We start from the raw sequence: 22,141 nt of genomic DNA, 5'->3' as shown, positions 1-22,141 counted from the left end.
GCTCAGATGAATGTGTCTCTGAGCCAGCTGTTTCTGTCTGCCGCGGCGAGTCGTGCGTAGCGCGGCGTTGCGAGTCATAGTAGTGGATGGGCAGGGGCAGGGGGAGGGCCGTGGGGACACGTGCCGGCGGCAGCAGAGCCCGGCGCAGCAGCTGCACCAGTGGCGGCGGGCGGTCCCCATGAATACCGGGGGCTCATTACGCCGGCCCTGGGGCTAGGCAGAGCCCGCCACAAGCCGATTACCGCTGCCGCTGCTGTTGACCTTTTCCAGGCGGCTCGCCCCTCTTTTTGCCGCTCCCTGGGAAGCGTGGCCGGCTATTCCCAGCCATCAATCACGGTGCGCTTACGTTGGGGTAGGTCCTCAGCCAAACTTCCGGTCTCGCTACTTTTGTTAATTCCACGAATGTCCAGTGATTTCCTCAATGACGCAGATTTTACTGTCGTAAGCGTGAGTGCTTCTGCAATATGCACTGTACAGTCACTTTAATGTTATCACCTGTCAGATGCGTGAATAACGGGGCCGCTGCGAGGCGTTCTGGAAGAGAGTAAATGACGTTTTAGAAGGTACCGAGAAGGAGGTGAAACCAGTTGACGATCCATGGCAGAAACTGCCCGATGGAGGTGGTCCAAACGGTTAAAATGGCTCTGAGCACTATGGGACTTAACATCTGAGGTCTTCTGTGCCCTACAACTTAGATCTACACTCCTGGAAATTGAAATAAGAACACCGTGAATTCATTGTCCCAGGAAGGGGAAACTTTATTGACACATTCCTGGGGTCAGATACATCACATGATCACACTGACAGAACCACAGGCACATAGACATAGGCAACAGAGCATGCACAATGTCGGCACTAGTACAGTGTATATCCACCTTTCGCAGCAATGCAGGCTGCTATTCTCCCATGGAGACGATCGTAGAGATGCTGGATGTAGTCCTGTGGAACGGCTTGCCATGCCATTTCCACCTGGCGCCTCAGTTGGACCAGCGTTCGTGCTGGACGTGCAGACCGGGTGAGACGACGCTTCATCCAGTCCCAAACATGCTCAATGGGGGACAGATCCGGAGATCTTGCTGGCCAGGGTAGTTGACTTACACCTTCCAGAGCACGTTGGGTGGCACAGGATACATGCGGACGTGCATTGTCCTGTTGGAACAGCAAGTTCCCTTGCCGGTCTAGGAATGGTAGAACGATGGGTTCGATGACGGTTTGGATGTACCGTGCACTATTCAGTGTCCCCTCGACGATCACCAGTGGTGTACGGCCAGTGTAGGAGATCGCTCCCCACACCATGATGCCGGGTGTTGGCCCTGTGTGCCTCGGTCGTATGCAGTCCTGATTGTGGCGCTCACCTGCACGACGCCAAACACGCATACGACCATCATTGGCACCAAGGCAGAAGCGACTCTCATCGCTGAAGACGACACGTCTCCATTCGTCCCTCCATTCACGCCTGTCGCGACACCACTGGAGGCGGGCTGCACGATGTTGGGGCGTGAGCGGAAGACGGCCTAACGGTGTGCGGGACCGTAGCCCAGCTTCATGGAGACGGTTGCGAATGGTCCTCGCCGATACCCCAGGAGCAACAGTGTCCCTAATTTGCTGGGAAGTGGCGGTGCGGTCCCCTACGGCACTGCGTAGGATCCTACGGTCTTGGCGTGCATCCGTGCGTCGCCAACACCGCGGTTCCTGGTGTGTCCGCTGTGCCGTGCGTGTGATCATTGCTTGTACAGACCTCTCGCAGTGTCCGGAGCAAGTATGGTGGGTCTGACACACCGGTGTCAATGTGTTCTTTTTTCCATTTCCAGGAGTGTACAAAAGGGGATACGGAATCGGATTTTGGGTTAAAAAATCGAATTTTTTTTTATTGGCGTATTATATTCTGCCATGTTTCCTCTTTAAAATGACGTATCATACATAGCTCTACTACAATTATAACTATTTTATTTTTATATGTTTGTGAGATCGGGTATTGCGCTTTAGTTATACACGTCTCTCGTGGCTGACCATGAACTTTTTGGCAGTACCTTTAAAGTGACATGAATTCAAATATCCCGGTTTCCAGCGACTATTTGTACACTAGTTGCCCGAAAATGTTTCTCTCTGGTTTCCTCAAGTTACTCTTTGACTTTGTGGCGGGACTGTTTTGTAAACAGTGTGATATAAGAAAGTAGTTGTTGTTGAGTTATTTCGTATTTAGTGCTTCATTTTTCGCAGTGAAAATGCCTAGAGCTAAAGCAAAAGTATTTAAAAAGCGTGTGAACTGGCAAAAGAAAAGAAATAATGATTCATTAGCAAAGCAAAGCAGTTCATCATCATCACTGTTGGAAAATGTGAATCCACTTATTACTGATTTGCCGAACGAACTTACACCAAATGAAAACAGTGCTTCTCACAAAAAACCAAGAGATTTGGAAGAGAAATATAATTTACTTGATAGAGGGAATGAAGTTTTTGAACTCATTGATACGAATATATTGTGTGAAGCTCTTGAAAACAGTTTGTGCTGCAAAAAATGTCATGGAAACGTTTCTCTGAAAGTAGAATCCCATGTTGGCCTGGCTGCCCAGTTTAATTTAATATGCAGTGTTTGTAAATACAGCTGTAAGTTTCCAAGTTCGGTTTCAGTAACTGTAAATAATGGATACAAGAAAACTGAACTTTATAGTGTAAATATTAGGTTAGTTTATGGATTGCGAGCAATTGGTAAGGGCAAAGCAGCTGGTGATATGCTATGTGGTGTTCTAAATCTTCCAAGTGCACCTTCAAAGTTTGAAGCTTACAATTATGTACTAGGATCTGCAGTTGAAGATGTAGCACAGAAGTCAATGCAGGTTGCTGTGGAAGAAGCAGTGGAAGAAAATGACGGCAGTCGTGACCTCACAGTGGCGTTTGATGGCACGTGGCAGAAAAGGGGCCACACCTCCAACAATGGTGTTGTAACAGCAACTAGTGTTGATACTGGCAAGGTTATTGATGTTGCAATAATGTCTAAATACTGTAGGTGCACAGGCAGGCTGAAAAATGAACACAGTGATGACTGTATTGCTAATTATTATGGTAGTAGTGGTGGCATGGAGGTTGCTGGGGTGAAGAAAATTTTTCATCGCTCTTCACAGTGGTATAATGTTCGCTATGTCAAATATCTGGGAGATGGTGACTCTAAAGCATTCAAAGAAGTTTTGGAAAGCAAACCATATGGGAACAGTGTAAATATAAGCAAACTTGAATGTATAGGACATGTGCAGAAGAGAATGGGTGCCAGGCTGAGAAGGTTAAAATCAGTTATGAAAGGGAAAAAACTAGATGATGGGAAAACCTTGGATGGCAGAGGAAGATTGACTGATTCCATAATAGACCACATTCAGAACTGCTATGGCCTTGCAATCAGGCAAAATACAGGCAATCTTGAAGAAATGAGGAGAGCTATATGGGCTCTATATTTCCACACCGCATCCACGGATGAGCATCCACAACATGGTTTGTGCCCCAAAGGTGAAAACAGCTGGTGTAAATACAATAGGGGACTAACAACAGGAGAGAAATACATTCACCACCACAGTCTACCATCAGCCATCATGGCAGAAATAAAGCCCATTTTCAGAGATCTGGCTGACAGAAGTCTTCTGATGAAATGTCTTCACGGAAAAACGCAGAACCCCAACGAGTGCTTGAATAGTGTGATATGGCATCGTCTCCCAAAAACAGTGTTTGTCGGAATTAATACACTACATTTTGGTGTGTATGATGCTGTGGCAACCTTCAATCTTGGAAATATAACTAAATGCCAGGTCCTTCAAAAGTTGGGTATGTGTGTTGGTTCCCGTATGGTACGTGCTATGTTCTTTTTAGATCAGCACAGACTAAGGCATGCTGATAATATAAACAAGACATTAGTGAAAAAAGCAAGACAGGTGCAGAGGGGTGCCAAAAGAAGACTTGAAGATGATTATGAAGACTGTGAAGGGGGTATTAGCTACGGATCAGGAATGTTTTAATCTTCTTTCTCCGTTTCCCGTAAGTTTACTTTTTACTTCATCTAGGAACATTATCTCAGGTACTGGTCAACCTAGAAGTCTGAAATTTTTATGACGTAGTGACATAGGTCCCTATTACATACTGAAACAACGATTTTTTAATTACTTGATTTACAAAAGACTTAGGGGTGATAGTCTAGTAAAAAGCGATGGAAAAAATTTACTTAAAAATAAATGTACAATATCTCTGTAAGAAAATACTTTGACAATAAACTGTTGTTTCAGTATTGTTGTAACATATGAATGCACATACAGTAAAATTTTTACCTCTCTGTCTCCAGTAGTTTGTGAGAAAATGTTCCCTATAGTAGGCATATATTAACATTGCGGGGATAGGTGATTCCGTACCTAACTAACCTAAGGACATCACACACACCCATGCCCCAGGCAGGATTCGAACCTGCGAACGTAGCGGTCGCGCGGTTCCAGTCTGAAGCGCCTAGAACCGCTCGACCACAACGGCCGGCTCGAGGTGGTCCCAAAAATTCTCGATTCGGTTAAAATCCGAGGAGTTTAGTGACCAGGGGATACAGTAAACTTATCTTAGTGTTTTTCGACCAACACACGTACACTTCGAGCTGCGGGACACGTTGCATTGTCTTGCTGGTAGATGCCATCATGCTGCGGAAAAACAAGCTGTATGTAGGGGTGGACATGGTCCCCAAAGATAGTTGCACACTTATGCAGATCCACTGGGCCTTCTAAAATGACGAGGAGATCACCAAGGGAATGCCATCCAAACATTCCCCAAACCACAACACTCGCTCCTTGTTTACTTTCAGACGTTTCACGCTGTAGACTCCAACAGCCATGTGGAGACTCCACCTGTGGCCACACATTGGAGGTCCATTTGCGGTACTGGCGTGCAAATGTCAGATTTCGTCGCCGATGAACAGTAGTCAGCAGGGGCGCAGGAACCAGGCTGCTGCTGTGGAGGACCAGCGCAGCAACGTTCGCTGAACCGTCGTTGAGGAGACACTGGTGAGAGCCCCTTGGTTCATCTGGACGGTCAGCTGCTCAACAGTTGCATATCTGTTCCCCTCTACACATCTCCACAGCTATTGTTGAGCCCTGTCATCTATGGCCCGTAGTGCATCACGGTTGCCTCGGTGCCGGTTCCGGATAGCGCCATTTTGCCGTGCATGTATACTTTAACCATGGCAGCACGCGAACGGTTCACAGTCTCAGCCATTTCGGAACTGCTTCCACCCTTAGCCCGGCAGCTTATGATCGTCAGATAAATTGAATGGTTTCCGCATTACGAGAACTACTGTACCGTTTTCCATGTCCCCCGACATACTTTAGATTCCCTCCACTGTTAGTGCCGTGGATGGTTAATGCACGTTGTCGTCGAACATAGACTGTGGTGACATTAATGTGACTGGACTAGATATACTCTTTTTCCTTGCCCTTATTCCGTATACTCGCATGTATGGCTTCACGCCGTAGTAGATGTAGTTCACAGTATGACTATGTGATAATCAGAGACGTGTTATAAGTCTCGAATGCTCTCAGTCCGATCGCCTGTGTTCCTTTGCTTAAGACTAACTGTGGAACATAATATGCTCGTAAAATTTAAGTTCTCTGTTTTGACGTCAGTGTGTACGACGCTCCACTATGACTAAACTAAGACGCGTAGATGTGCAGTACACACTGTCCTTATATATAATTCTTCTTTGCGTACTTCGTGAGGAGCACAATGCATACGTGTCAAAACATGCAGAGGTTGGAGAAAAATGTGGAAACGCCGCGAGGAATGCATTCTTGAACATAAAAGCAGATGCTAGCCAAGGCTGAATGTTGCGCTGTTTTTATGTGACCGTGAACGGCACTTAAATAAAATGTCCTCAACGAGTCGCAAGTGTCAGCAGGGGGCACAACAGTTTTCTGTATAGTTGTGAGCTATATGAATTCACACGTGGGCAAACTGTTGGTGCGTCACCGGTTCGCATCCTGTCCAACTGTCTGGGTGGACAAGTGAGAGGAGACCCAAAGCATCGGCTGAATAACAGCCGAGCATAGCACTTTGAGGTGTGGTGGTGGAACTTTAAGTTCCGTGCCACCCTCCGACGATTGAAGTACAAGCACATGGTGGGTCCCCTGTAATAAAGAGAGCCGAAGTGTGTAATTTTTCGAGATGGACCGTAACGAAGATTAGTACGATGTGCACAGAAAGCGGAAAAACAGGATACGCTAAGTTAAAACGCGAAAAAAACATGTGTTGAGTGATCGCGACGGACTGTCTTTGAAGAGGACTGTGGCAGAAAATAGCTGTAAAAATCATTGCGGAACTGAATGTTGCACTAGCGAATTCTCTCAGGAGCAAATGAAGACGAATGGAGCTCCATAAGGAGGAAACTGCAGGACGAGATGCAACTTTAAAACAAACATCAGCGATACAAACGCCTGTGCCATGACAACGTAGTACCAAATCCTTAAAATCTAAACTGTGGAGCGATGTAAGCGTGTCATTTCGAATGAGTCCTATTTCACATTGTTTCCAACATATGGTCGAGTTTACATTCCAAGAGTGAAAAAAGGCGGCATTTGCGTAATTATCTCAATAGCCCTATTGTGATATTTTATTGGCTCCTTGTAACTCTACTCTGCCAAATATTATGAGATGATTTTGACTGAACAGGTCCGTTCCATGGTGCAATCTTTGTTCCGTAGTGGTTATGCTGTGTTCCAAGGCGATAGAAAGGTTCACACAGCTCGCATAGTCCAGAACTGCTTTTGAGAACACGAGGATGAATTGTCGCATCCCACCCGGCCAGTGGACACCACAGTCACCATATCTCAATATTCTTGAGCTTTTGTGGTCTACTTTCGAGAGAAGGATGTGTGATCACTTTGCACTTCCATCATCGTTACCTTGCCACTATTTTGTAGCAAGAGCGGTGTAGGATTCCCATCAAAACCATAAAGGACCCGTATTGATGCATTCTGAGACGAATAGAAGCTGTACGAATGCCAGCGGTTTCCCTACACTATAGTAGCGTAGTAATGAGTTGTGTTTTGGTCTTCCCATGTTTTTGTACGTGTATTGAAATTTTAAGAGCATTGAAAATTATAAAATACATGATTGTCAGTGAAACAGTAACGTAATTCTTCATAGGATTTTTAATCTAAAACGAGACCAAGCAATAAAATTCATTTATTTTTTCCTAATTGTACGGCGCTCAGTTGGTGTCACGACCTTCTTTCCACATCTAAATTCACAATTCCTGAGTCATTTTTTATCCGTGTACTAGTTACACATTTCAGATCTTGGGATTCGGAACTTTGTCACGTGTTTAACCAAATCTGTATTTGTGAGAGGTGTGTCTGTTAGAATAGATAGGAGCTTCTTTTCTTATTTATGAATAACCTCATCCCCTATCGATACAGTTTTAAATATAATCATTTTCCTATATCTATATCTTTCATTAATTTATTATGACTTTTGGCTTTATCAAGCTCTTCTTTGGAATTTTCACTGTCTAGCCCGTAACACGCCAAACTTGGTAGCATACCATTCTTTTTCTCATTTTATTTTGCATTACAATATTACAGGGACAAAGAATCCAGTGAAATTTTTTTAAAGTGCTTTATATGAAAACTACCTTGAGCAGTTAAACAGAGAACCGACTCGTGGCGATAACATATTGGACCCTCTGGTGACAAACAGACCCGAACTATTTGAAACAGTTAAAGCAGAACAGGGAATCAGCGATCATAAAGCGGTTACTGCATCGATGGTTTCAGTCGTAAATAGAAATATTAAAAAAGGTAGGAAAATTTTTCTGTTTAGCAAAAGTGACAAAAAGCAGATTACAGAGTACCTGACGGCTCAACACAAAAGTTTTGTCTCAAGTACAGATAGTGTTGAGGATCAGTGGACAAAGTTCAAAACCATCGTACAATATGCTTTAGATGAGTATGTGCCAAGCAAGATCGTAAGAGATGGAAAAGAGCCACCGTGGTGCAACAACCGAGTTAGGAAACTGCTGCGGAAGCAAAGGGAACTTCACAGGAAACATAAACATAGCCAAAGCCTTGCAGACAAACAAAAATTACGCGAAGCGAAATGTAGTGTGAGGAGGGCTATGCGAGAGGCGTTCAATGAATTCGAAAGTAAAGTTCTGTGTACTGACTTGGTAGAATATCTTAAGAAATTTTGGTCTTATGTCAAAGCGGTAGGTGGATCAAAACAAAATGTCCAGACACTCTGTGACCAAAATGATACTGAAACAGAGGGTGACAGACTAACGGCCGAAATATCAAATGTCTTTTTCCAAAGTTGTTTCACAGAGGAAGACTGCACTGTAGTTCCTTCTCTAGATTGTCGCACAGATGACAAAATGGTAGATATCGAAATAGACGACAGAGGGATAGAGAAACAACTAAAATCGCTCAAAAGAGGAAAGGCCGCTGGACCTGATGGGATAGCAGTTCGCTTTTACACAGAGCACGCGAAGGAAGTTGCCCCCCTTCTTGCATCAGTGTACCGTAGGTCTCTAGTAGAGCGTAGCGTTCCAAAGGACTGGAAAAGGGCACAGGTCATCCCCGTTTTCAACAAGGGACGTCGAACAGATGTGCAGAACTATAGACCTATATCTCTAACGTCGATCAGTTGTAGAATTTTGGAACACGTATTATGTTCGAGTATAATGACTTTTCTGGAGACTAGAAATCTACTCTGTAGGAATCAGCATGGGTTTCGAAAAAGACGGTCGTGTGAAACCCAGCTCGCGCTATTCGTCCACGAGACTCAGAGAGCCATAGACACGGGTTCACAGGCAGATGCCGTGTTTCTTGACTTCCGCAAGGCGTTCGATACAGTTCCCCACAGTCGTTTAATGAACAAAGTAAGAGCACATGGACCATCAGCCCAATTGTGTGATTGGATTGAAGAGTTCCTGGATAACAGAACGCAGTATGTCATTCTCAATGGAGAGAAGTCTTCCGAAGTAAGAGTGATTTCAGGTGTGCCGCAGGGGAGTGTCATAGGACCGTTGCTTTCTCAATATACATAAATGACCTTGTGGATGACATCGGAAGTTCACTGAGGCTTTTTGCGGGTGATGCTGTGATGTATCGAGAGGTTGTAACAATGGAAAATTGTACTGAAATGCAGGAGGATCTGCAGCGAATTGACGCATGGTGCAGGGAATGGCAATTGAATCTCAATGTAGACAAGTGTAATGTGCTGCGAATACATAGAAAGATAGTTCCCTTATCATTTAGCTACAAAATAGTAGGTCAGCAACTGGAAGCAGTTAATTCCATAAATTATCTGGGAGTAGGCATTAGGAGTGATTTAAAATGGAATGATCATATAAAGTTGATCGTCGGTAAAGCAGATGCCAGACTGAGATTCATTGGAAGAATCCTAAGAAAATGCAATCCGAAAACAAAAGAAGTAGGTTACAGTACGCTTGTTCGCCCACTTTAGTACTCGTGAAAGCGTTTCGGAGATGATAGATAAACTCCAGTGGAAGACTCTGCAGGAGAGACGCTCAGTAGCTCGGTACGGGCTTTTGTTTAAGTTTCGAGAACATACCTTCACCGAAGAATCAAGCAGTATATTGCTCCCCCCTACGTATATCTCGCGAAGAGACCATGAGGATAAAATCAGAGAGATTAGAGCCCACACAGAAGCATACCGACAATCCTTCTTTCCACGAACAATACGAGACTGGAATAGAAGGGAGAACCGATAGAGGTACTCAGGATACCCTCCGCCACACACCGTCAGGTGGCTTGCGGAGTATGGATGTAGATGTAGATTAAAGCAGGTCTGAAGCCAAGCAGCTCACAGTGTCAAGATGTGTAATTACAGAGGCGGTACTTACTACTTTAGAATGCATGATTCCCTTTTCTCTCTATCCTTGTGACGGCTAGCTAATTTTCCTATGTTCCTGGTGTGTCGAAAAACGCAGAACACAGAAGATTTGCGAGAGGGATTGAGTAGGCAGCGGAATGCAGCTACAGAAAAGGCGGTTCTTTGCGGACAGTTCGGTCCGACCTGCGAGCTGCTCTGTGTAACGGAAGGCTGGGGCTGAGGTTGTAACAAGACACGTAGCGCATTGTGCTCGTTTATTTCAAGGGACAGGCCAAAGGCCGAAACTATGACCAGCTCGGCTTTCTAACGGCACGGGATAGCCGCTTTCGGCTGGTTTTTTCTTTTCATTTTTTTTTTTTCAAAAGCGACGGTGCTGAAACTCCTATTTTCTATGAGTGGGGGTGGAATCCGAATATCACTTGGAATTGTTTAGAGACGCATTGTCTTGGCAGGATTTTCAGTGACACGGGGTTCCGCGGGACTGGAGCTACGGTCTTTGCATTTTTATGATTGTTGCACTTACGCACTTTAGCGGGAATCTGTAAGAGCCAGCGAATGTGCGTGGAGAGGTTAGGGTTCGGCCTTCAGGCTTCGTGGGCAGAGAATGGATTGTGCTTATCGCTGTATCTTGCCGCAAGCGTTCCGAGATCTTGAGAAATCGGTCTGAGACGAGGTCTGCAGTCAGCTCCTGCACAGACGTTCAGTGTTTGAACCACGACTGCGTCATCTTCTTAGGTGGCAGAGTCAGCACCATTTCAGCGGCGCCATTTCAGCACACGGTGAGCATAATTCGCAGCACTGGCAGTTGGCACTAAGGAAAACATGAGTCATCCATTAGATTTCTGTGTCATAGACAAGTATCTCTCTCAGATCCATAGTAACTCTGTTGAATCAATGTGGCTTGTCGATAATTTGGCAGATTTCCAGTAATTGAAATTTATTAGCATATTTCGTATAGTTGACCTAAGTTTAATAGTGTTTGGACTGCGTTGCAAGGACCTAATTATTCAGCAGTAGCTTAACTCTCAAAGTCAGTGAACACACAGTCACTTTGTAATTGAACACTGTTTTCTCATTAAGGATTTGATTTAAGTATTGTATGAATACTGACTTCCCACATGAATAAATTGGTTTTTAACTGTTCACTGTTTATATTTAGCACCTATCACTGACATTAAGTAGATTTTATGACGTATTGCTTATTAGACTGATAGCTTTGGGGGCCTTCAGATAGCGCTACTGCCTACATTCATTACAAGACTTCGATTAAAAAGATGTGGGAGGCTTTAATTTAAATTTACGGACAAGATAGTCAGTCTCACAAATACGTGGGTTTTTGCAAGGCTATTGGAGAAACGAGGCAGCGAACGAGGTATGGAATTACGAGACAATGGAGGTCAAACTTATGGAAAACCATAACTAGTATTTATTTTAACAAAGAATGTAAAAGATATGGGTTTATCCCAAAGGACATCAAAGTGAAAATCCAGGGAAAGAAAAACTTGGTAAAGATGAGAGGCACCCACATGCCTTGCTCATACTGTGGCATCAAGCAGTCAGGCCCGCAAGCGAGTGGATTTGTTGTTCTTTCTCGTGTAACATCAATGACTGATTATGTGCTCTAGTACCCACAATTAAGCTACAAATTATTCTCCTGTTTGAATATTACGCAATGGAAACGGATAATGCACATCTTCCTATTAGTGATTTCCACAACTCTGATTGTTCACTACGCTCTGGCAATGCCACATTTTCTTTCTTACCCAACGGCTTTGACCAACACGTGGCCATCGCACTGAATATGAATGGCGCACACGTTATATATAAATTATGGTTATCATGACTACACACTATTTGAAGAACACGGCCACCAATCTTTTTCTTTTCACTATCTTTTTTATTCCGATAAATTCTATTATGGTTCAAAGATAACCTAAACACACCATTACATTTCATACAACAATTACACATGACAAACTCCGCCCAGTTGGTATGGCTTTACATTGGTGATTCTCTATCTTATGGTCTCGTAATTATCTAACGCTACAGTGCACTTTCTGGATAGGATGGTGGATCTTTTGCTATATCTCACACATCGACTCTCACACCGATCATCACGAAAATTTACTCCAGACCGAGCGGTACAAAAAGGAACACGCATAACCAACTGCCTCTGAACCTATCTTGCTACTCTCCCATGCAAACCACACATACTTAAATTACATGAAATACATCACACTGGCAACATACATCACAAAAAATAGTCACAACGTTAGAATCACTTCACTTTCAGCTTTCCAACTTCAATTAGTATTCATCCAAGTTTCACACGACACAGCCCCACTTCGTAACTTTTCTTTCCTACTACGAACTCTGGGAGATATATGCATGTCTTCCTGTGCAGTGCAAGCCAAGTGGCGTTGCTGGATAGACGGCTCACTCACCTTGCTTCTCTCTCAGAGTATTAGAGTTTGAATCCAGCGTCACACGGAAACATAACATGCAAAGTAATATTAAGAACCTATTCGTCACACACGCGAGTCCTCAACTGATACCATGGACGAGTACTTCTCTTTATCCTTTGTCTCATACGCAGATAGAGACTCACACAGTACTCACCACGTGGAAGTACTCGTCTCTAATTTCAAGTCCTGCACACGCCATTTCTGAAATATTTCCAACTTATAGTACACACGCCAGTAATTCTGCTTAACTTTAGCACTCGGAAGTATTTCAACTTAGTACTAGCACTCGCAAGTATTCCAACTTAGTACTAGCACTCGCAAGTCTTTCAACTTATTGCTACACGTGGTTTCACTGTGACCGTTGGTCACTTCCAAAGATTACTACGATCCCCTTAATATTACCTACCTGTCATTTAATTCTACCCACAAAAGTTCTTGAAATAGAGAAATAATTATTTCAAACTACTCTTAAGTACTTCACATGCATACCATTTTCTGCACTCTTTTGTCTTTACAGAGCACACCTAAGACAGGTCTTACCAACACAAGATCCAGCCCCCAAGTGCTGAAACATGGCCATTCTTCAGGTCATCTCGCACCTCTGCCGAAGTGGGGGAGCACCTTGCTACCGTATTGGTCAGCCACATTTCAGGTGCTCAAAGCTCAGGTAAATTTCATCTCTTTGGTTCCACCAAATGTGACCAAAGGACCGTCTCAAAGATGATCATATACTCCTGGAAATGGAAAAAAGAACACATTGACACAGGTGTGTCAGACCCACCATACTTTCTCCGGACACTGCGAGAGGGCTGTACAAGCAATGATCACACGCACGGCACAGCGGACACACCAGGAACCGCGGTGTTGGCCGTCGAATGGCGCTAGGTGCGCAGCATTTGTGCACCGCCGCCGTCAGTGTCAGCCAGTTTGCCGTGGCATACGGAGCTCCATCGCAGTCTTTAACACTGGTAGCATGCCGCGACAGCGTGGAAGTGAACCGCATGTGCAGTTGACGGACTTTGAGCGAGGGCGTATAGTGGGCATGCGGGAGGCCGGGTGGACGTACCGCCGAATTGCTCAACACGTGGGGCGTGAGGTCTCCACAGTACATCGATGTTGTCGCCAGTGGTCGGCGGAAGGTGCACGTGCCCGTCGACCTGGGACCGGACCGCAGCGACGCACGGATGCACGCCAAGACCGTAGGATCCTACGCAGTGCCGTAGGAGACCGCACCGCCACCTCCCAGCAAATTAGGGACACTGTTGCTCCTGGGGTATCGGCGAGGACCATTCGCAACCGTCTCCATGAAGCTGGGCTACGGTCCCACACACCGTTAGGCCGTCTTCCGCTCACGCCCCAACATCGTGCAGCCCGCCTCCAGTGGTGTCGCGACAGGCGTGAATGGAGGGACGAATGGAGACGTGTCGTCTTCAGCGATGAGAGTCGCTTCTGCCTTGGTGCCAATGATGGTCGTATGCGTGTTTGGCGCCGTGCAGGTGAGCGCCACAATCAGGACTGCATACGACCGAGGCACACAGGGCCAACACCCGGCATCATGGTGTGGGGAGCGATCTCCTACACTGGCCGTACACTACTGGTGATCGTCGAGGGGACATTGAATAGTGCACGGTACATCCAAACCGTCATCGAACCCATCGTTCTACCATTCCTAGACCGGCAAGGGAACTTGCTGTTCCAACAGGACAATGCACGTCCGTACGTATCCCGTGCCACCCAACGTGCTCTAGAAGGTGTAAGTCAACTACCCTGGCCAGCAAGATCTCCGGATCTGTCCCCCATTGAGCATGTTTGGGACTGGATGAAGCGTCGTCTTACGCGGTCTGCACGTCCAGCACGAACGCTGGTCCAACTGAGGCGCCAGGTGGAAATGGTATGGCAAGCCGTTCCACAGGACTACATCCAGCATCTCTACGATCGTCTCCATGGGAGAATAGCAGCCTGCATTGCTGCGAAAGGTGGATATACACTGTACTAGTGCCGACATTGCGCATGCTCTGTTGCCTGTGTCTATGTGCCTGTGGTTCTGTCAGTGTGATCATGTGATGTATCTGACCCCAGGAATGTGTCAATAAAGTTTCCCCTTCCTGGGACAATGAATTCACGGTGTTCTTATTTCAATTTCCAGGAGTGTATATTGCACATTTACTATCTGCAGTTAGCAGATGACCATACATTCATTCATTTCGCAGATCTCACCAAATTGCATGTAGGGATTTATTTTGTGGGAGTGCACATGTGATCCATTAAATAAATAAATTGTCATTCTCTCCTACACTGGTATCCGGCGTCGGTGTATTAATTGAAATTGAGTTATTATTACAAAAAATATGTTGTTCTGACAATAATAATGTAGAATATTGTACCTATTTTCAACGTCGGGCGGTACTGTACCCTTTCAAAGGAAAGAAAAACTTAGTAAATAGCTCTAATGAGCAAACTAACAAATTTTACCTCCAGTTACGTATGGCACAAAATAAATAACAGTGTTAACAGAAAATTACATCACTGTCCTAAACAGACACAAGGAAAAGCTATCTGAACTTAAAAACTTCCAGATGACATCAAACCACAGAAGTAACGACTCAGGAAACGAGCATAAATTCTACAGTAAAATAATAAACAACACCGAAATGGAGTTCCATGATGAAGAACTTAATCTACTTAATAAAAGCCTGAGATATTGTAGAACAACCACTCTGCACTATAAAAATTAAAGAAACTTTAGTAGCAACTAAAATGAAACAGATGCCCCTAGTCAGGATAACAATACTAAACTAGCTGTAGCATAAAACGTTAAAAATGTGGTGGAGAAATAAACCGTAAGAAAAACAGTTAGAAACACCACAACCATCAACGAAAACGTAGCACTCTTCACATTAAATACTAAACTGAAAGACTGTTATGCAATTGTCTCCAAGAAAGACAAAGCAATATCGGCAGTTATTTTATATGAAAATGAACACTTCCAGAAAAACTTCCAACTTTTCAAGAAAATAATATCATACAGGAAGACAAAGATCCTACCAACAAATATCAAACTGGAGCCCTCTTCAAAAACGTTACCTTTCTGCTTACTGAAAGAGAAAAGTACCACTGTATATGCATTAATCCAACAGCACCATTCCTAAGAGTTCAATTACAGTATCACAAAGAAGGTGGCCCCATAAGACCAATCTCAAACTGAACAAGGTCTTACAGGATAACTTTGGTTTGGAAGTAACCTCTCATTAAAGAGTAGCCTCTCATTTTCCAATCTTCTGAAACACACACATACTACTAATAAACACCAAATGACATCTCTAGTATAACAAATTTGTATACTAGGATCCCCATTCATTAAACTATAGCTATTATTAAGCAGAACCTATTAAAATACAAGATGTTCTCCCCAAAAGAAATAATGGAATTAATTAACCTTTTGCAAATAGTCTTGAAATATAATTACTTCTCTTTCAATAGAAAAATCTACAACAAACAAAGAGGATAGCTGTGGTTGCCAGTGTATCAGTAATTATAGCTGAAATATTCATCCACCACCTAGAGCACAAACTTATCACAAAAAAGCTAACATGTTTTCAATGAGTTCAGTTCTAAAGAATATACGTAGGTGCTGCATTTCTAACCATTGAAGGGGAAGAGAAAGATGTTGACATACACCAAGTATTCAACTAATGCACAAGAACATTTCACTCATTTGTGATCAGGAAAAGAATAACGTCAATAACTTTGCCAGGATTCACAGAGTTCTATGAAATCCCACTGAGTGATGAGAACCTACAAATTGAAATAAGGATCATAAAACAAATAGCTGCAGCTAATGGGTAGAAAACCACACTAAGAATCACAAAACAAATAGCTGTAGTTAATGGGTGGAAACCAACGCTAATAGACCATTCAGTTAAGAAAATTAAAAAGGAAACGAACAAAATATTCATCAAGAGCCAGGGAAAACCACTAACAATATTTACCTTCTTCCTCAGTAATTTCTCCCAAAAAGTAGGCAATATCTGCAAATGGCACAAAATAAGCACTGCCTTGCAAACAAACTAAAAATTTCCCTCAGACTGCCTCATGATCCAAGGAGCAGTCAAGATAAAGTTTCATCCTCAGGCATATATAAAATCATACATAGTAAATTGCCAGTTCAATACATAGGTCAAACAGGCCACAACTTGCACACTAGATTCAAGAAAGGTGTCAGTGCCTCCCTATACAACACACCAAACGAATCTGAAATAGTCTCCCATATAAAAGATATAGAACATCCAGCTGAGAGTGTACAAGGCAATCTTAAGATACTATTCACACTGAAAAAAAGGACACATATGAAGAACTAGAAGACTATATCCACAGAAAGAAATTTGTCGGAAATGTACTACCTGGGAATAATGAAACAGGGCCAACCAACTTTTTCAAAAGCTTTGACAAAGTATTTAATGCATTCTTGTAATTATAATTTCAATATACAGCAATTTATTTAACAACTACCATTCATTTCCTGTCAGACTCAACTTCAAATTTATATGTATGATCTGTTGTAATATTTTCAGTATATAAGTAAACAGGTTTCAGATAGATTATATAATGGTAAGACAGAGATTTAGGAACCAGGTTTCAAATTGTAAGAGATTTCCAGAGGCAGATGTGGACTCTGACCACAATCTATTGGTTATGAACTGTAGATTAAAACTGAAGAAACTGCAAAAAGATGGGACTTAAAACATCTACATCTACATCTATACTCCGCGAGCCACCTTACGGTGTGTGGCGGAGGGTACTTATTGTACCACTATCTGATCCCCCCTTCCCTGTTCCATTCACGAATTGTGCGTGGGAAGAACGACTGCTTGTAAGTCTCCGTATTTGCTCTAATTTCTCGGATCTTTTCGTTGTGATCATTACGCGAGATATATGTGGGCGGTAGTAATATGTTGCCCATCTCTTCCCGGAATGTGCTCTCTCGTAATTTCGATAATAAACCTCTCCGTATTGCGTAACGCCTTTCTTGAAGTGTCCGCCACTGGAGCTTGTTCAGCATCTCCGTAACGCTCTCGCGCTGACTAAATGTCCCCATGACGAATCGCGCTGCTTTTCGCTGGATCATGTCTATCTCTTCTATTAATCCAACCTGGTAAGGGTCCCATACTGATGAGCAATACTCAAGAATCGGACGAACAAGCGTTTTGTAAGCTACTTCTTTCGTCGATGAGTCACATTTTCTTAGAATTCTTCCTATGAATCTCAACCTGGCGCCTGCTTTTCCCACTATTTGTTTTATGTGATCATTCCACTTCAGATCGCTCCGGATAGTAACTCCTAAGTATTTTACGGTCGTTACCGCTTCCAATGATTTACCACCTATGGCATAATCGTACTGGAATGGATTTCTGCCCCTATGTATGCGCATTATATTACATTTATCTACGTTTAGGGAAAGCTGCCAGCTGTCGCACCATGCATTAATCCTCTGCAGGTCCTCCTGGAGTACGTACGAGTCTTCTGATGTTGCTACTTTCTTGTAGACAACCGTGTCATCTGCAAATAGCCTCACGGAGCTACCGATGTTGTCAACTAAGTCATTTATGTATATTGTAAACAAAAGAGATGGGACCTGGAGAAACTGACTAAACCAGAGGTTGAACAGAGTTTCAGGGAGAGCATGAGGGAACAATTGATAGGCATGGGGGAAAGAAATACAGGAAAAGAAGAATGGGTAGGTTTGAGAGATGAAGTACTAAAGGCAGCAGAGGATCAAGTAGGTAAAAAGACGAGGGCTAGTAGAAATCCTTGGGTAACAGAAGAAATATTGAATTTAATTGATGAAAGGAGAAAATATAAAAATGCAGTAAATGAAGCAAGCAAAAAGGAATACAAACGTCTCAAAAATGAGATCGGCAGGAAGTGAAAAATGGCTATACAGGGATGGCTAGAGGACAAATGGAAGGATTCAGAGCCTTATCTCACTAGCGGTAAGATCGATACTGCCTACAGGAAAATTAAAGAGACCTTTGGAGAAAAGAGAACCATTTGTATGAATATCAAGAACTCAGATGGAAACCCAGTTCGAAGCAAAGAAGATAAAGCAGAAAGGTGGAAGTAGTATATAGAGGGTCTATACAAGGGCAATGTACTTGAGGACAATATTATGGAAATGGAAGAGGATGTAGATGAAGACGAAATGAGAGATATGATACTGCTTGAAGAGTTTGACAGAGCACTGAAAGACCTGAGTCGAAAGAAGGCCCCGGGAATAGACAACATTCCATTAGTACTACTCACAGCCTTGGAAGAGCCAGTCCTGACAAAATTCTACCATCTGGTGACCAAGATGTATGAGACAGGCGAAATACCCTCAGACTTCAAGAAGAATACAATAATTCCAATCCCAAAGAAAGCAAGTGTTGACAGATGTGAAAATTACCGGACTATCAGTTTAATAAGTCACGAATGCAAAATACTAACGCGAATTCTTTACAGACAAATGAAAAAACTGGTAGAAGCCGACCTCGGGGAAGATCAGTTTGATTCCGTAGAAATATTGGAACACGTGAGGCAATACTGACCCGCCGACGTATCTTAGAAGCTAGATTAAGGAAAGGCAAACCTACGTTTCTAGCACAGGTAGACTTAGAGGATGCTTTTGACAATGTTGACTGGAATACTCTCTTTCAAATTCTGAAGGTGGCAGGGGTAAAATACAGGGAGCGAAAGGCTATTTGCAATTTGTACAGAAACCAGATGGCAGTTATAAGAGTCGAGGGATATGAAAGGGAAGCAGTGGTTGGGAACGGAGTGAGACAGGGTTGTAGCCTCTCCCCGATGTTATTCAATCTGTATATTGAGCAAGCAGTGAAGGAAACAAAAGAAAAATTCGGAGTAGGTATTAAAATCCATGGAGAAGAAATAAAAGCTTTGAGGTTCGCCGATGACATTGTAATTCCGTCAGAGACAGCAACGGACTTAGCAGAGCAGTTGAACGGAGTGGATAGTGTCTTGAAAGGAGGATATAAGATGAACATTAACAAAAGCAAAACGAGGATAATGGAATGTTTTCGAATTAAGTTTGGTGATGCTGAGGGAATTAGATTAGGAAATGAGACACTTAAAGTAGTAAAGGAGTTTTGCTATTTGGGGAGCAAAATAACTGATGATGGTCGAAGTAGAGAGGATATAAAATGTAGACTGGCAATGGCAAGGAAAGCGTTTCTGAAGAAGAAAAATTTGTTAACATCGAGTATAGATTTAAGTGTCACAAAGTCGTTTCTGAAAGAATTTGTATGGAGTGTAGCCCCGTATGGAAGTGAAACATGGATGATGACTAGTTTGGACAAGAAGGGAATAGAAGCTTTCGAAATGTGGTGCTACATAAGATTGCTGAAGATTAGATGGGTAGATCATATAACTAATGAGGAGGTATTGAATGGGATTGGGGAGGAGAGAAGTTTGTGACTAGAAGAAGGGATCGGTTCGTGGGACATGTTCTGAGGCATCAAGGTATCACCAATTTAGTATTGGAGGGAAGCGTGGAGGGTAAAATCGTAAAGGGAGGCCAAGAGATGAACACACTGAAACGTCCCCTTTGAACAATTCTACATGACTGTGCTTAAACTGACACACAATGTTTTTAGCGCAACGCAATCTGACTTTCAAAAATCCCTACAAAAGAATGGCCCTGACTAACATTAACCTATACGTTTCACAAATCACTTACCTCACAAAAATCTTCGCTGCTCAAGCTACTGCAATACAGCGAGCGCCACTACTGCCAGCTAAATAAAAGATTCAAACTATGGAAGGCACTAACTACTGATAGGCATAGTTAGCAAATGAAAGTTATTAATAGAGAACAAACAATGTATTTACCTTGGTATCATCATATATAAATATAGCAGTTCATAACAAATTTCAAAACTCCGCCATCTCTCTCCCCACATCCACCACTGCTGGCGGTTCACCTCCAACTGCGCAACACTACGCACTGTTCACATCCAGCTGCCGCTGCCCAACACTACAATGGCAGACAACAATGCAAACTACCCACAGACTGCACACAGCACAGCCATTGATTTTCATACATAGGTGGCGTTACCAATAAAAAAACCTAAACAGCCTACTTACATAGCCCCCATGCTCCCCACAAAAAATTTTACAAATTGGATGGGGCAGTGGCCATTACAGATTTGAAAAAATTTTTTCATAATTACAATAACAAAGAAATCAAATGCACACACTTATTGATACAATGTTGGTCAAAAGCTAAAATTTTCTCACAGTCCATAAAGACAGTCCAGATTGTTCATCACAGTAAAAATGCAGAGTTTTTCTCAAAGTCTGAGCAGTAAAAGAAAATCCACACAGAAGTAGTGGATTTCCATGCAGTCTTGAAGAAGTAGTGTTGTCCGTCCAACGGAAAGACAGTGCTGACTCTCGACATGCAGACAAGTAATGGGTCACAACAGAGCAAACCCACAGCAGAGTCATTCGAAGTTTTGAAGAATATTGGTAGGTAGGTCATCACAGAGCAGACCCACTGTAGTCCTGGTAGAGATTACGGTATTGGTGGGCCACCAGAAGTGCAGACCCACTGCAGTCCTTGTAGAAATAATGGTATTGGTGAGTCAACAAAAATGTAGACCCACTGTAGTCCTTGTAGAAATGGCCAACAACCATCTGTTGCGACTGTGCAGGTGGACAATCACCATCGAAGAGTCTTGCGGACAATATAGCAAGTCCATAAACTACCACTTGTGCATTCACAAAGCTTGTGGAATTGTCCTTAGAACCAGCAATGCTGTTATCCAGTCCCTTGCTGAATGATTAACAGACGTGCAAACACTAACAGTCCCTACTTCTCACATATTGTCCATATACTATGACCAACGGAAATGTGTGCAGTGAAATGATATTTAATTTGAAGAACTGGTGTCTATACAATTATAAATTTACAACATGAAAATAAAATTACAAAGGTACAAAATACATCATTAAAGAACATAACAATACAGATAACATTTGTAGTAAAACAGGCTTTACAAAAGAATAGAAATAGACATATACATCAATGTTACAGGAATTATGAGATAAGGAGATACATAAAATATCAGAATAACTTTTGGAACATCAACTTTACACATGAGCATTAAAACAAAACAGAATAAATAATGTCTAAGCATATTTACAAGGTAAATAACATATTATTAATGCAAATTATATTTGAGGATAACAGTATTCCTCATCATAGTGAATGTAGCTTAGTATTAGAAAAATTCTACAATATAAGTCTTATCAGATAAACATATAAATGCAGGAAAAACATAAATATCCAAGGGTACACAAATATATAGCGGAATAATACTAGGAAGGGACAGGGTTTGTTTTACTGCAGTATTTTGCAAACAAAACTTTCTTTACTTCTCGGAGATCTCCTTTCGTTCTTCATTATTTCCAAAATTCCTATCTGTACCTGCTTTCTGTACTTTTCTCGTATAACCTCTCAGTGCATTTCTTCAAATTCATCACAACTCATTCTCTTATAGGCTACCCCCTCTTAAGCTAACTTAAATCTACTGAGCTCAGATGCTAAACTAAGGGACGAGGCAATGCAGCAGCACAAAATAAGTAACACAAACAGCAATGACCAAAAAAATGGAAAATTGCAAAGCAAGCTACAGTAAATCTAAATTACCAAGCAATGCAACGTTACAACTAATATGAGCCAATGTGCAGCAACAAGAAAAATAAATGAGTAGTAAAACTGGCTTAGCAGAGTAACACAAAGTCAAATTCAG

This window comes from Schistocerca serialis, chromosome 1, assembly GCF_023864345.2.
Source record: "Schistocerca serialis cubense isolate TAMUIC-IGC-003099 chromosome 1, iqSchSeri2.2, whole genome shotgun sequence".
NCBI classification, from domain to species: Eukaryota; Metazoa; Arthropoda; class Insecta; order Orthoptera; family Acrididae; genus Schistocerca; species Schistocerca serialis.
Note: the sequence above shows the minus strand (reverse complement) of the source record.